Source organism: Misgurnus anguillicaudatus, unplaced genomic scaffold, assembly GCF_027580225.2.
Source record: "Misgurnus anguillicaudatus unplaced genomic scaffold, ASM2758022v2 HiC_scaffold_33, whole genome shotgun sequence".
Taxonomy (NCBI): domain Eukaryota; kingdom Metazoa; phylum Chordata; class Actinopteri; order Cypriniformes; family Cobitidae; genus Misgurnus; species Misgurnus anguillicaudatus.
The window spans coordinates 3,564,794-3,579,521 of NW_027395283.1; the positions used below are offsets into that span (position 1 = coordinate 3,564,794).

A 14,728-nucleotide genomic window follows, 5' to 3' on the forward strand; every position below is an offset into this window, starting at 1 on the left:
AAGAATGGCCAATATTTGCAAGCCACAGTCTATGAAACACACAACAAACACAACAAATCAAATTAAAGTGATGGTGTCATACAATACAGTATATGGCATTTATTCCTATTTTAATTTAGGAGTACTTGGTAGGCAAAAGTAGAAATCAACTCCGAACAAGATTTTTTGTGTAACAACTATTTTATCAAGTTATGATTAAAACTTGCATTTTTAGTGCTATTTGTATGGTGTTGACAAATCTAGACACCACTGTCTTCAGCCACAAAAAACAGGATCACCAGAGCTAAGAAAGAAAAATAGGAAATCCATCAATTAAAGTAAATAAATAAACCAATAAAAATACTGAAATAAAGACCACCTTCTGTTTGGGCAAAAGCGATATAGCTTTCTGTTTCCATCTGCTGAAGCAGCCAACAATTCTAGCGTTCAGGCTGGGCAGGTGAAAGGAGCACCACAGCAGAGCTGGTCTGATTCAAATGAAGAGTATGAAAACTCCAAGAAGCTGCGTTGCAGTGCATCGCCGTTGATATATCCAGACTGGAAGATATATAAGAATGAAATAGTAATTGTGATATTCTCTGCTTATGGAGTTTTGAATAAAATGATAACATTTAGACTTACTCTTCTTCAACACTTCGTGCAATGCTCCAGCAGCTTTGCGAAGGCTTGTCTGGAGAATCTTGGAGAGATGACCTTGAGTTCTTGAAAGGAGATCAGGAGGTCCAGTGTGTAAAGTGTGGTGTTGTTTATTGAAGCTGGCCAATATCCACTCCTCAGAAGGTCTTTCAGGTCTGGGGTCCTTTGCTGTTTGCAAAACAGGCATACAGTGGCTGATGCAAGTCAAAACGCCCTTGGAAAAAAAAACATTTACCACATACTATATTTTATAACAGTTAGTTAATTCTGCACATTGTGAATGTTTAAGAGACATCTTATAAGTTTCTATAATCCCAGTATAGCACTCCTTCTGCCTAACTTCTCGAGTAGTATAATTTGCTAATTCACCAAATTGCTTTGCAACAGCTAACATTTTTTGTTTGTCTGCAGAGAACAAAAATATAAAGATATCTGTCTTTGTTTCGATTAATAACGATACCATGTGTGTAGCAAGGTTGAAGTCCAGGGAATTGAGAACTGGTGAATGATGAACATATCTAAAATCACAAAAAATAAAAAATAAAAAACTAAACATAAATTGCGTGCAGTTGACCCCTGTTTAGACTCCCACAACAGGCCTTGCTCACGATTCCCTACTTGGATTGTAATGTGCTATACAATGCACTTTGACTCTACTGCAATTGTAAGTACAATGCCACAGCATTGAAAACATCAAAACATAGTGTGAAAAACATCAAATCTAAAATGGAAATCTAAACTGTGAATTGGTTTTACCATTGATGGTAATTAAAATGATTGGTTTGCCTGTAAGAATTATTACGTTTGTGCGTTTACAACAGCGGGCTGTCATCTTGCCGACTGCCAAAAAGAAAGAAAACCACTAGTTTAGTTTACCTGTTACTGGCTGCAGACACATATAAACATCAAAATTAGGGCTTTTTTGAGAACATACCTTGTGTTGAGTGCAATATCCATCTCCCCCTTTAATGATGCATTTGGTTGGAAGGATGGCTTCAAAAAACCTATTAATTACACATTCCCTATTGTGGAGTGGCTGTTTTTTGTGACGTAATACATCAGGGTCCCCACAGAACCACTCTCTGCACCTAGGGAGAAAAAGAAATTAACATTATTTTAGGTGAATAACTCATATAAAAATAACACACTAAACCAAACTACTCAAGATTTAGTTGGATTCTAGGTTTGATTATTTTGTATAGGATTGCATAGTGGCTCAATGTTTAGCACTATCCCCTCACAGCAAGAAGGTCCTAGATTTACTTTTCTCTTAAATGTGTTTTTATCTGGTTTCTCAAATCCCCCCAAAAACATGCATCTTAAACCATAAAGCAGGGCACTGTGCATTAATTCTTAGCAAGCATACTTTAAGAAATTAAAGTTTAATATTATTGACTAAATAATATTAAACTCAAATTAATAAATGCGATTTACCAAATTCCTCATGAGGATTTAGTTTTGCTGAGGGTACAGTTAAGTGGAAACTCCACAATGGATGACAGGAAGCACTCAACCTGTAAAAGTGACTGTAACAGTACACAGAACAGGTTAGGCTATCACTACATACATGATCTTTTTCAACTTATATACAGAACTGTTTATGAAATCAGATGTATTTCTGTTAAGCATTTGGTAAAGACATTACCAAGTACTTGACATGATAGTATACTTAAGTGTTATACTCTATTTTTTATGTGTTTTGTCATATTGAAATGTTTTAAACTGTTAATACTCAAATACAATTACAATGTTATTCCGTGATTTGATTTGGTCCACCATTTACATTTCAATTCCTACAATTTAGAAATAATTCAGATATACCCTGTAGCTGAGGCTTGGCGTCACCCTCCTTGCCTCCCCCTCGGCTTGCCCCAGCCAACAAAGATCCTTTTAGAGGTCTGTGAAGGGTCTCTTCTAGGGCATAAACGTTTCGTCTCCACAGCTGCTCTGTGTGTGTTGAAGTGAATATTTCTTGTAAGACTAATAAAGGTACAGGACGTGAAAGACATGCAACAACTAAAAGGAAACACAGCATAATGTAAGTATTGAAACACCTAAATGAGCCTTGGCATAGAAACTCAGGGGATGAAACCTCTCTTTTCCAAAATATATTACCTTATTAAAAAACATGCCACAGAGCATTATAGGATGTTAGTTGCTAAATAAGTTGCTATTACAATATACCGTATGAAATCTTCAACACTCATCTCTTTTCCATATTTATCATTTTTATTTTAAGTTGTCCCACATCCATTATGTTTAAGTATAAACTAACAGGTAAATAAAAACTCTAACCTTGGCTTCAGCTAGAATGTGGTCATGGTTCAGCTCAAGAGCCATGAGCCCCTCTTGGTAGCGGGGGGTTTATCTGGTCATTGCAAAGCAGACAAAGACAAAAGGACAAACACACAGCTGGACAGACAGGTACAACAGATGCCGTATATAGAGTTAGGTTGCAAGTTAAGAAAGAAGCATGATTTTGAAAAAAAAAAAAGTTAAACCATGTTTGGTTTAGTAAACCATTTTTGCAAATAATCGATACACAAACCGTAGTTACTACACTTTTACCACAAAACATGGTTAATTTTCGTACGGGTATGGCAATGTCAGCCTAATGCCAAAAGAAAGGCGTGAATTATAACATTTAAACAAATAGTGAACTTTAAACTTACCTGGACAGTGATTTACGCGTAATGAGAGAATCCCTGTAAGTTACGAGTGCCGAAGAAGAAATCACCCAATAGCAAAGAGGACTGGCTCAGATTCCATAGCAACGGAGGCAGAGAGGATTCTGGGAAATGCAGGCGTCCGAAACGGACTTTTTTTTACAATCAAAGTAGAAACAATGAAAATTGATGGCCATAACATCGTATTGTTGAACTATCAAGCACACGTTAGTGTTCATGTGTTGAGAAAATATTGTGATCTGCAGCGGGCCCACATGTAGTTTTAGCTGGTGCCTTCACCATAGTAGATGTCGATAAGGCTCATGGGTACTGTATTTACTCTTGTATTTGACACACGAAACCGATCGAAAAATCAATATTTCTCAGAAAAAACGGCAACATTTGGAAACGATTGCAGTAGCAAAACTCTGCAGTCTCGTAAATTAACAATTATGTACTGCTGACGATGGTTTACAATGGCGATCATCGTGAATATTAAACAAATAAAAAAGGATAATTATCTCCTGATTAAATGTTGAGTAAAGTAGCGCTTAAAGTGTAATAAATTAATGAAAAATAAAGTAAAACAATACAGCTCCCGGGTATATACTATTGCAATACATTAGATTAAATTCGTGCTGAAAAACACGAAAAAAATAATAGGACAAAAAAACGTGGTGCAGGCACGAAAAATACTTCCTATTGAAATACATTAGATTGAAAGTCGTTCTGACTAGCACGAAAAAAAGGGGAAAATCGTGTCCATGAACACGAATCAATAGATTAAATTACGTGACTATGTCACGAACTGCCGTGAGACTGGGTTGGAATAGCTATATTTGTATGAATAATGAAAGCCGCATATACAGCGCATCTCTCTATCTGTACGGCGCAAAAGCCTGATAACTTTATACCTGATACATCATCTGCACAGCGCAACTGTCAGAACATGCTGTCTATGCTGTCTCTGCAAAATATATATAATAATATAATATCGTTTAGATGAAATTAAATTGTGTGCTTCTCAATATAGTGTCGGTATTTTGGTTTACCTGCTGATAACACCAAATCAGTAACAGAACAAGTATTGCATTATGAATTATCTCTATTATTTTGCTCTTCCTGCTTTCCCCCACGTGATAATTTCTGTCCAATGAATGAATGACCTTAATACACATGTGGTTTTGTTTACATATTTTGGTTCACTTGAAAAAAGGGCAGTGTGAATGCGAACCGCACCAAAAAATAAAAAAATAAAAAACATTTGGTCCGGACCAAAGCAAGTGAACTAGCGGACTTTCCTGGTGTGAATACACCCTAATACATTGCTGTTCAAAGGTTTAAGGTTGTGGTTTATTTATTTAAAATGCACCCATTTCATTGCTAAAAAACAACGTTATCTTGTGTATTTGGTATAATACAATGTGTTTGCGTGGTTTCTAGTAAAAAAAATATATTTTCCACATACCGTACATTTTTGTAGGTTTAGATTTCCCTCCTTCCTCAAACGCATTGATTTTGTACAGAACTCATTGATTTAAAAAGCTCTGTGTCCCTAATTGACCAGCTAATCTGTACATTGTGACGCTCCTTACCATGTTTAAAAAAAATTGCTCGCAATGCTAACAGGAGTTAACTTACAGGCCAAAGTGGGAAGAATTATGATAATGTCGGTCTTGGCTACATCACCAATCCCAGGAAGTAAACTGTTGCCTACAATCCGTGTGTTTGTAGTCCAATAAAAGATATTTACATTGGAGGCAATAACTTGTGTCATCGTTTACTTTGGGGTTTATACCTTTAGCATATCGTTAACATTTACTAATACACACTTACACACCAAAGGAAATGCAAAAAAGTGAATCAGACCATAGTTGCACTTTAACAAAAACAGTTAAACTGTTTTTTAACAAAAACAGTTAAGAGTTTACTCCTAAACTCTACCAGTCTTAATTAAGAAAAACACCTCTTCTAAGCCAAGCATTCACATACACATCTTATGACCTTGTTCTCCAGTGATGAAATAAGAAGTGCACATAAGCCTTTGCTTGAAATAATATGAACCACAGTAATCCTCATCCTTCTAACTTTCCTTTCCTGTTTTTTTCCCCATCAGGATACACATCCTAAAATTACTAGAGGTTACGGAAGCTCCTTTTTGGATCCAGCTTCATTTGTGAAGACTTCAGATGATGCCAACACTCACAGAGGCTTAAGACGATGGCAACAATAGATGGACATACAAAATTGCCAAATATAATATTGTAATTACTGCCCCAAAGCGCAAGTTTGCCGATTTTTAACCCACTTTATATTGTTACAAATACAATAGATGCTAACATTTGAACAGAAAATGTTTCCTCTTTATTCTTGAGTTAATTGTGCTGATTTATTCCCATTTTTTTATCCACAATTCTTTGCCAAAATGATGTTTTGCATCATCCAAATGGTTCATTTTCAAATTACAGACATTGTAACAACACAAAGTGGGTTGAAATTCTGCCAACTTACCCTATAATAATAATTGTCTTTTAACTGAACATGACTTTAAACACATGACTTGTATTAACTTAGAGCTATTGTGAAATTAATATTGTTTTGTTTCCAGAACATTCTCCTCAGTGAGTCACTGTTACCTCCGACTGATTAAGGGATTTTTTGTAACCTTGAAACATGCATTGGTTTTATTATGGTAAAACTGCATATCTTATTTCAAACCAAGGTTTTGTAACCATGGTTCTACTACAATAACATTATAGTAATGCTGGAGTGAAACTGTGGTAACCATATTATTTTAAATCATGGTAAAGTTTGTGGTTACTAAAATGCACTTCTATATGCTGTTGTAAGAGCATGATTATTTTTTATTTATTAATAAACCATGGTTGATTTTATTTTTACTGTGGTTTTACTGCAAATTATGGTAAAAAAATTATAGATAATTGGGTACAGAAAAAAAGTGTAAACTGAAAGTCACGTTGGTTAAATGCATCTGATAAATGTAAGAGAATTAATCATGTTTTTGTTTTCTTTTCTCAGGTCCGGTCAGTACCCACCACCCTTCCCTGTTAACATCACCCACAGTTTATGCTTTTTCTTAGAAAACCAACGGCTCTTTTAAGAGCCACTTCAATAGACCCTTTTACAGCCTACGTGATCAAATAGCCTGCGTGCGCATTTTGGCAGCGGAAGTGATGTTATTTCCCAGTGGTTCTAACGTGTAAGCAACTCAGAAAGTTTATTAAAACGATTTCCCCACATCAAACGTCTGGTTGTAGCATTTGGTTGCACTAATATGATATACGTTTAGTATTTGGCCATCTTCTAACGTCTTCTATCCACTCCACTATAGTACACGGATCTGGTAACTTTGTAGAAGATAAGTCAACTTTTTAAACTAACTTTCTCTGTCTGTGTTGCTTCACTGCTGATTCTTGCCGTGCTTCCGTTGCCAAACTGCGTGCGCATACGTTGCCACGTCATCATTGTGTACAAACAGTAAAAGGGTCACTTACTCACTCTTTCGCAAGCTTCTCTGTTTTCAAGTATTGTAATTTTATTCATTTTACTCTCTCTCTCACTGTCCAAAACACTTATCCTATGCCTCTTTGTCTGACCAATGTAGTATTGTTGAAATGGCTGCTGAGCAAGACAGAGGGAGAGCAAAGGGTGTTATTTTCATAGCAGACATGCTTCTTGCTCAAATCAAGGTGAGTATATTTGTTGAGATTGTGTTCTTGCAGTATTGTGATAATTCTAAAGTGTACAATTTAGAGGGCAATAATTGTGTGAACTGCTCAAGAGTTGGCTGTATTTCAGTATTACCATACAAGGCACACTTTCTTTTATGCAAGGCAAAGGAACCCAAGTGCAAAGCAACAGCCATTAAGGGAGTACATTTAATGTCCGATAGGTGGAGAAAATGCTGAAGGACGTCCACTACTAAAAAGCAGCAGAAGTGAAGAGATACAAAGCTTCAGCTACAGGTAGCCATGTTCTACCAGATTATTTGTGATTCGTCAGCCTCATTTTTTCTAAGCTATATTACTGTGCCCATTGTTAATGCTTTCTCACAAATTATTGAACTTCTCTTTTCAGTCTGTTTATTGCCTACAGTGAGACCTCCACATTTCTGCACTTGTGATCATGCAAACATCCAGTGTAGGGCACTTCACCTGCCCGGCATGTACACCCAACAATGCTCGCTCTTTGTGCAGATGGCAACAGAAAAACCTACAGATTCCGTCTGTCAAAAGAGTTAGTTCTTTTACTCTTGTAGTTTTAAGGAAAAAGAAACTTTTTGATTTAAATCCATCATTTGAAATGTGTAATTTTTGCTTTATTAAGTAGTTAATGTATCCCAGCTGTTGTGAGCTTATATAATACGTAAGGAATATTTGACAGTGGGCTGCTACGCAGCAGGTGTGCATTATTTTCAATTATACCACGGGTCTGTTGAATGCTGCATTCTGATTGGCTGAGAAATGTTCTATGGGTGTTGATTATTTTTCTGTAAACCGCACACCTAACTTTTCAAATGTCTTAAAAATAGGCACCAGAGCAAAATTTTTGGTAACCGTGGTATAAGCGGAATAATTGACTCCAGTCCTTTAAATTATTTGAAAATAATGCACACCTGCGCTTCGCGTCGTGCCGCATTACCACCTTGGTGTGCATTATTTTCTTATAATTCAATGGCCCGTCGTCAATTATTCCTTACATAATTTAAAGGACTGGAGTCAATTATTCTGCTTATACCACAGTTACCACAAACATTGCTTTGGGTATTTTAAGACATTTGACAGGTTAGGTGTGCGTTTTACAAAAATAATCATTTGGATATGGGAATGTGTGCTGGCACCCGAAGTGGCTAGTTTAATAGCTTGGTCATTCATTATTACATATCAATTTGTCACCCTGACTTTCAACTAGTTTGTGTACCTGGAGTAGAGAAAGCAGAAGATTAACTTTTTAATGCTCCATGAATCCTGAAAAACCTTTAGTTTAAAAGTAAACCTTTATTGTCTACAATCATTATAAAGATGCCTGTTGGTGTGATGTAATTTGAAACTAACAGAAAAGTAAGCAAACTTGATGAAAAGGGCCTTGAGGTGGTTGTTTGCAGACACGGAGTGCTACTCAAAGCTCTTAATGTGCCGGGGAGTAATATTTTCTTATCCACCTATACCTGCAGAAGGAGCTTCAAGCAGCCACAAACGGAGAGTTCTTTTGAACAGATATTGCTTGCAAGTATTGGCCATACCTTGAGAAGGCGTCAGTCTCCATGTTGGAACTCAGACCTTTACTGTAGATGAGACCTTTCCTTTCTGTCATGCATGCCAAGGCTCATTCAACCAAGTGTCAGGTAATGCATATTCTTTATCGTACCATTTGAAACTGTATTTGTATTACTTATTAATACACTGTAACTGTTTATGGTTGTAATATAGGTGTCACACATTTGTTAGATAATCTGGCAAAAATCAGGAAGGTGCTGGTACAACTGCAGTTGAGGAGGTCGAAATGGTCAACAGCTACCTGTCTCGTTGTGGCCTCACAACCAAGTATCTAATTGATGCCTATTTATAATATTTTAGGAAACCTGTCTTTATTTTTTCACTTTTTTATTCTTTCTGTCTAGTACTTTGGGATTGCATAAGAGTAAGCTGTAACTGTTCAAAGTACATAAAAAATTGGCATGTAGTTCTCTCTTAAATTTTAAACTCAATTGTCAGTTTCTGGATTAATTGAAATACGACAAGCATTAATGGGACCTTTCTTCCTTCATCACATACATGTCTTGTTAATAGCCAGGAATGACATGCTAACTGTCCATGCTATTGGGTGGAACCAACGGAAGCAAGAAGGCCTTCAGCATTATCCAGCAGATACATCAAGGTCTTATATTATGACTGAGTTATATAGACACAAAGATTTTTCTCACTTTTAAAGATTGCAAGGACAAACATATTTTTATGGCATTCTTTCAGAAAGGCTGAGTCTCAGAGACGGGAAGATTTGAGCAGTGAACTGGGGTGTCCTGAGAACATTGTGAATCAGTGGGTACAAGATGTCAGACAAAAGGCTACTGGTGGTAATGTATTTTATGGACATTATTGAAATTGGTTTACAATATTGCAGTGTGATAATCAATTTTGTAACTGAGAATCTTTGCCATGTATAAGTATTTAAGTAAAGGTATGTCCTGTTTTAATCGCAATAAACTTGTGTCCTTGTAAACTCCTTTGAGACATTAATTTGATTTGGGACATGTACAGTCTAAAAGACATCATAATCATTTACTTGTATTAGTTTTTTTGCTTTAGGATTTGGTAGGTACCAGATGTGATGACCTACACAACCTTCAGAAATGAATTGAACAAATGTTTCTTAGTCTTCATCGAAAAGCCAGCCTTTATAATCACACTGGTATGTTGATAACTCATCTAAAACATTTAGGGGCGGTTTCCCGGACCAGGATTAGCTTAATCCAGGACTAGGCCTTAGTTTAATTAGGAAATATAACTAGTTTTAAAACAACATGCCTTACTAAAAACATTACCTGTGTGCATCTTGAAGTAAAACAAAGGGCCCTGATGTATTTTAAGATCTGTAAGTGAAAGTTGTTTTCAGTTTGGAGAGCTCTTAAAAGTGTTTAAGTCTAGGACTAGTCTAATCCCTGTCCGGGAAACTGCCCCATAGTCATTTTTATTGATTGCAGTTATACCAGGGGTATGTTGAATGCTGTATTCTGATTGGCTGAGAAATGTTCTGTGGGTATGCATTAATTTCTGATAACTGCACACCTAACTTGTCAAATGTCTTAAAAATAGTCACCAGAGCAATGTTTGTGGTAACTGTGGTATAAGAGGAATAATTGACTCCAGTCCTTTGAATTATTTGAAAATAATGCACACCTGCGGAGCATCCAGTTTGCGTCGTGCCTCATTGCACCAAATGTGCTTTTGCACCAAAAGTGCTTTTGAGAGAAACAACAGATAAAGAACAAACATAATATTTTTTGTCTGTACTTTTAAATTATTGAGTGACACAATTACAGTATTCATTTTAATTTTACTGCTACTCTGAAGATTTAGTCCATTATTTTTCATTAGGGTGATGTTGAAACTAGGTCTTCAGCAGGCTTACACCACATGTGATATAAGGAGAATTATTTAAAGGCTCATAAGCAGCATAAGAAGTTGTTCTTATATAGATATAAAGATAATGGGAGACAATCTTTACTGTGTGAGTGTTTCTTTTTAACCTCTCATAGCCAAATTTCTGAATCAAATATTTTGCGCCCTGCACCAGATTATGGGCTGTACATGCACTGCTTTTGTTTTGCCTGCTTTTCAGAATATACCAGTCAAAATTGTGTTTAAGATGTTGTTATTTGTGTGACTTCAGAATCCAGCAACACCCTCACCAAGAAGATTTTTTGATGTATACATGTCAAAAGTGCCCCTTCAAGAAGCAAAGATCATTGTGATGAGGGAGATGAGACACCACTGCACTGCACCTATCTCAGAAGCCTGGCTAGGAACATCAGGAAAATTATTTCAGAAATGTCTTCAGGCAAAAACAGTGGTAAGAGGCCAACTTTTATTACCATCTTGCAATGATGCATGCCATTGGTTTCTATCAGGGCCGTTTGAAGGAATTTGGGGGCCCCAAGCAAAATGGACATGGAGGCCCCCCCCACGCACGCCTACAGGAACCACAGCATAGCCATACAGTTTAAGGTTTACAGTTTAATGTTTACTTACACAGTTTGGTGGGAATTCAATAGTGATTTGCACTGTTTTTTTTTCTAACAATATGACAGCACACAGTCAGTTTAAACTTTGGGCTAGGCATGATATCAGCTATAATTATAGAGCTTGTGGTACCTTGTGCTATAGAAGAAACATCAGCACTGAGAAGTGATGCATCTGTTGATGTTGAGGATGACGTTGATGGATCTAGCTGGGAAAATAATTGAAAAAATAAATCTGAATTTACCTGTTAAGTACATTTCACCATTTCACTGTTAGCATTTTGAAAGAGGTCACTATATACAGCTCAGCTCAGTGAGAGAAATTCACTCTACCTTCATCAGTGGATGTATCTTTAGGAAGAGCCTGCGCGCTGAGAAATTTAAGCAAAGCACCTTGAGAGAGAAAGAAAAGATGGTAACACTTTATAAAAACAATCATATAAAGATGGTAAATTGATAGTTAATTAATCTTTAATTGTCATTTAGCTGTTAGCAAACAGTCTTTTTACTGTTAACAAACAATGAAATTATAATTAATTGACTAATTATTAGTAGTGTTGTAAATTAACAGTTTATTGTAACACATATATCTATCATATAATATATTAGGTATCGGGTAATGATTAAAAATGCTTGTAGATCTTTAAGAAACCATTTTTAAAACATCTATAAACATTACATAGATAGACGGACCAAATAGTCCTAACACTTTGTAAAGGGTTACTAACGTAGTTGGTTTATAAAGTGTCTATAAACATAGACAAAGTTGCAACAAATGATTATAATACTTTGTTAAATAGTTAATAAACAGTACCAGTGAAACATATGGGTTGTCCTGATACTGTACTTGTAACAGTGTAAACATTGCTACACAGAATAAAGTAACTGTTTTTTGTTAAAAAGATTATCACGGTGTGGAATAGTTCGTTTCATTAGCACTTTCATTATTACAAAGCTACAGCAACGTCCCAGAATTAAACAGCGATTTTGAAATAGATCTGCGTCTTCCTTATCTCGTTAAAAACATATTACAGTATGTAACCATATTCTGTTTGTTCGAGAAAAAAGTTGACTAACTGTTCGTTACAAGCAGCATTTGCCGTCAGGCAGGTATAGCTAACATAAACAGATTTTTGCTACTGCCTACCTGCTGCAAAATTACATCATTTGCACAAGACAAGTAGAGCTATTTCATCCAATGTAAATTATTACTTACCACTATCTTGTTCTTTCTTATACTCCTCTTCCTTTCTCTTCTTTCTTTTCTGGCTTCCAGAAGCATAAATCCGCTTCATGATGACTGCCGAAGTTTTGTATTTTGCCGGCAGCAGAGATCACATGGTTGGCTGGCTGTCTGTTGTCAGCGACTAGTACTGAGAGGGGGCCCCCTTGAGGGGGATTCCGATAATAACAGTGTCATTGCACTTTACTGCATTGCATTGACTATCAAAGGGACACAGTTTGTCGTTGCATTTATTCTCAACCAGTCGTTGTCTTGGGGCCCCAGAAAATTCCGGGGCCCCAAGCAATTGCTTGGTTTGCTTGCCTTGTCGCGACGGGCCTGTCCACACAGCACTAAGCAGCAACACGTCTCCACTCCTCATACAGGTAACTTAAACTCAAAGAAATAAATATTAGCAAAAAGGAAATAAACCACCAACTAGAAAGTGTGCACCCAAACTAGTTGGTGGTAAGAAAGAATGCAAATGAAAAATAAACTTAAACAAAACAACTGTGTCTGTCATTTTCATTTATGGTCCTATAATATGAAGTGATCTGTAACAAATATTGCATTAAATACTAAAGAAACAAATTATGTAAACAGAAATGTGAATGTAATGTCATGTAGTTACCGCTCTAATGTGTGGCTGCATCAATGGCCATCACAAACTGACAACCAAGCAGATGGAGTTATTAATGTTATTTTATTGATACTTAAACATGATCAGCTACATAAAGCTAGCTAGCTTTTAACCTCTCCCAACACTTGAGAGCAGTTGTAGCTGCAGTGATAGCTGCCCACTGTTCAGTGTGTGTGTGTGTGTTTACTACTCACTAAGATGGGTTAAAAGAATAATTCACACTGTCATCATTTACTCACTCATTATTTTAAACCTATATGAGTATCTTTAGTCCTTTGAATGCTAAAGATGATAATTTGATGAGCAAGGATGGCAAGGATGCAGTTGACAGTACTCAGTGACTTTCATAGTATTTGTTTTAACTACTATGGAAGTCAATGAGCAACATCATCATACATTATCAAAATATATTTTGTATTCAATAGACAAAGGGAATTCATACTGGTTTAGAACAATGTCAGAATAAGAAAATAATGACAATGTTAATTATTTGGGTAAACTATCCCTTAAAATTGCATGGGTCACTTTCGAGCATGCATTCAACACTTGACAAATGTGACACACACACACACACACACACACACACACACACACACACACACACACACACACACACGCACGTCAGTTGTAAACTAAAAGCATCAATCACAATCTGAGTACTACATTAGTTGAGAGAAGGCACCACATTTTTACCTGTAATTTTTAATATTATTTTTTATTTCTTACCTTGAATAGGTTCTTTAATCTTTCCAAGCATGTAATGGATGTCTCAGTCAAGTGACAACGGGGTGTCAAAACCTCAGACCCCCAAGCATTTGGTTTTCTTCCAGGCCTTGACAAATACAAAACATAACAAACACGCAAAATAACATATATATGTTGTATGTATGTATGTATATAAAACAATAATCGCAATTTCATACCAGCATATCTTCATCATGCACCCAGCTCTCCCGCTTCTGATCAAATTTCTTCAGTTCTTTTTTACCCGAAGCTTATGTGGCTGCTCTACCTTGCATGTGTTGCAGGTTTTGCAAGCTACATTTAGTTGTGTATGGCAGACCACACACTTTCTAGTTGTTGACCCCTGGCCTGGCATTTCTAATAAAAATAAGAGTAAACGGGAGAGAGTGAAAGAGACTTTGAGAAGTACAAAGCAGGGCAAGATTATAAAATTAAAAAGCAATACTTACTTGAGGAGAGTGAGTGAGTTGATTATTGAAGTGGCTCTTAAGAGCTGTTGGTTTTCTAAGAAAAAGCATAAACTGTGGGTGTTGTTAACAGGGAAGGGTGGTGGGTACTGACCGGACCTGAGAAAAGAAAACAAAAACATGATTAATTCTCTTACAGCAAAGTCTCCTAGGTTTGTCATATTATATATGCACTATATAGAACTGTAAAAAAAAAAAGGTAACAGTTATGCTACCTATAAATAAAGCATAAACTGCATAAATGAACAGTTGATCTGAATTCAGAGAAATAAATGAAATAATTATCTTGGTACTTGAAGCTTGGTTAGATATGGTTACTGTAGTCAAACTTTTACACACTTTCTTCTGACAGATTTATTAACAACAATTACAGAACATAACACAATCAATTTTAATCCCTTCTAACGATCAATTGACATAAATGTAGCTGCACAAACTAGCCTAATTATATTATATAAATAATATTAAATAATTAAATAAATCTATTCTGCTCACCAAGGCTGCATTTATTTGATATAAAAACACTTATAATGTGAAATATTATTGTAATCTGAATGTAAGTGCTGCTGACGGTGTCTGCAGCGATCGCTCTCT

At 36.1% G+C, this 14,728-nt stretch overlaps 2 long non-coding RNA genes across 10 annotated transcripts; one reads left to right on the forward strand and one right to left on the reverse strand.

Annotated features, from left to right (window-relative positions):
- Positions 1 to 6,442: 6,442 nt before the first annotated feature.
- On the forward strand, positions 6,443 to 10,868 carry LOC129431161 (uncharacterized). Of its 9 annotated transcripts, none has more exons than XR_012368756.1 (9): positions 6,443 to 7,012; positions 7,216 to 7,288; positions 7,401 to 7,559; positions 8,497 to 8,667; positions 8,771 to 8,866; positions 9,113 to 9,200; positions 9,293 to 9,396; positions 9,629 to 9,731; positions 10,713 to 10,868. It is a non-coding gene; the product is annotated as an uncharacterized lncRNA (long non-coding RNA). The 9 variants fall into 9 exon arrangements; XR_012368754.1 differs by having other exon boundaries at positions 6,443 to 6,847; positions 6,928 to 7,012; positions 7,157 to 7,288; positions 8,753 to 9,200; positions 10,713 to 10,867; XR_012368749.1 differs by having other exon boundaries at positions 6,457 to 7,012; positions 8,753 to 8,866; positions 10,713 to 10,867.
- A 2,780-nt stretch (positions 10,869 to 13,648) lies between these two features.
- Positions 13,649 to 14,255, reverse strand: LOC141363294 (uncharacterized). Its single transcript, XR_012368859.1, has 3 exons — positions 14,117 to 14,255; positions 13,847 to 14,024; positions 13,649 to 13,755 (listed from the first exon to the last, which is right to left on the reverse strand). It is a non-coding gene; the product is annotated as an uncharacterized lncRNA (long non-coding RNA).
- Positions 14,256 to 14,728: the final 473 nt, after the last annotated feature.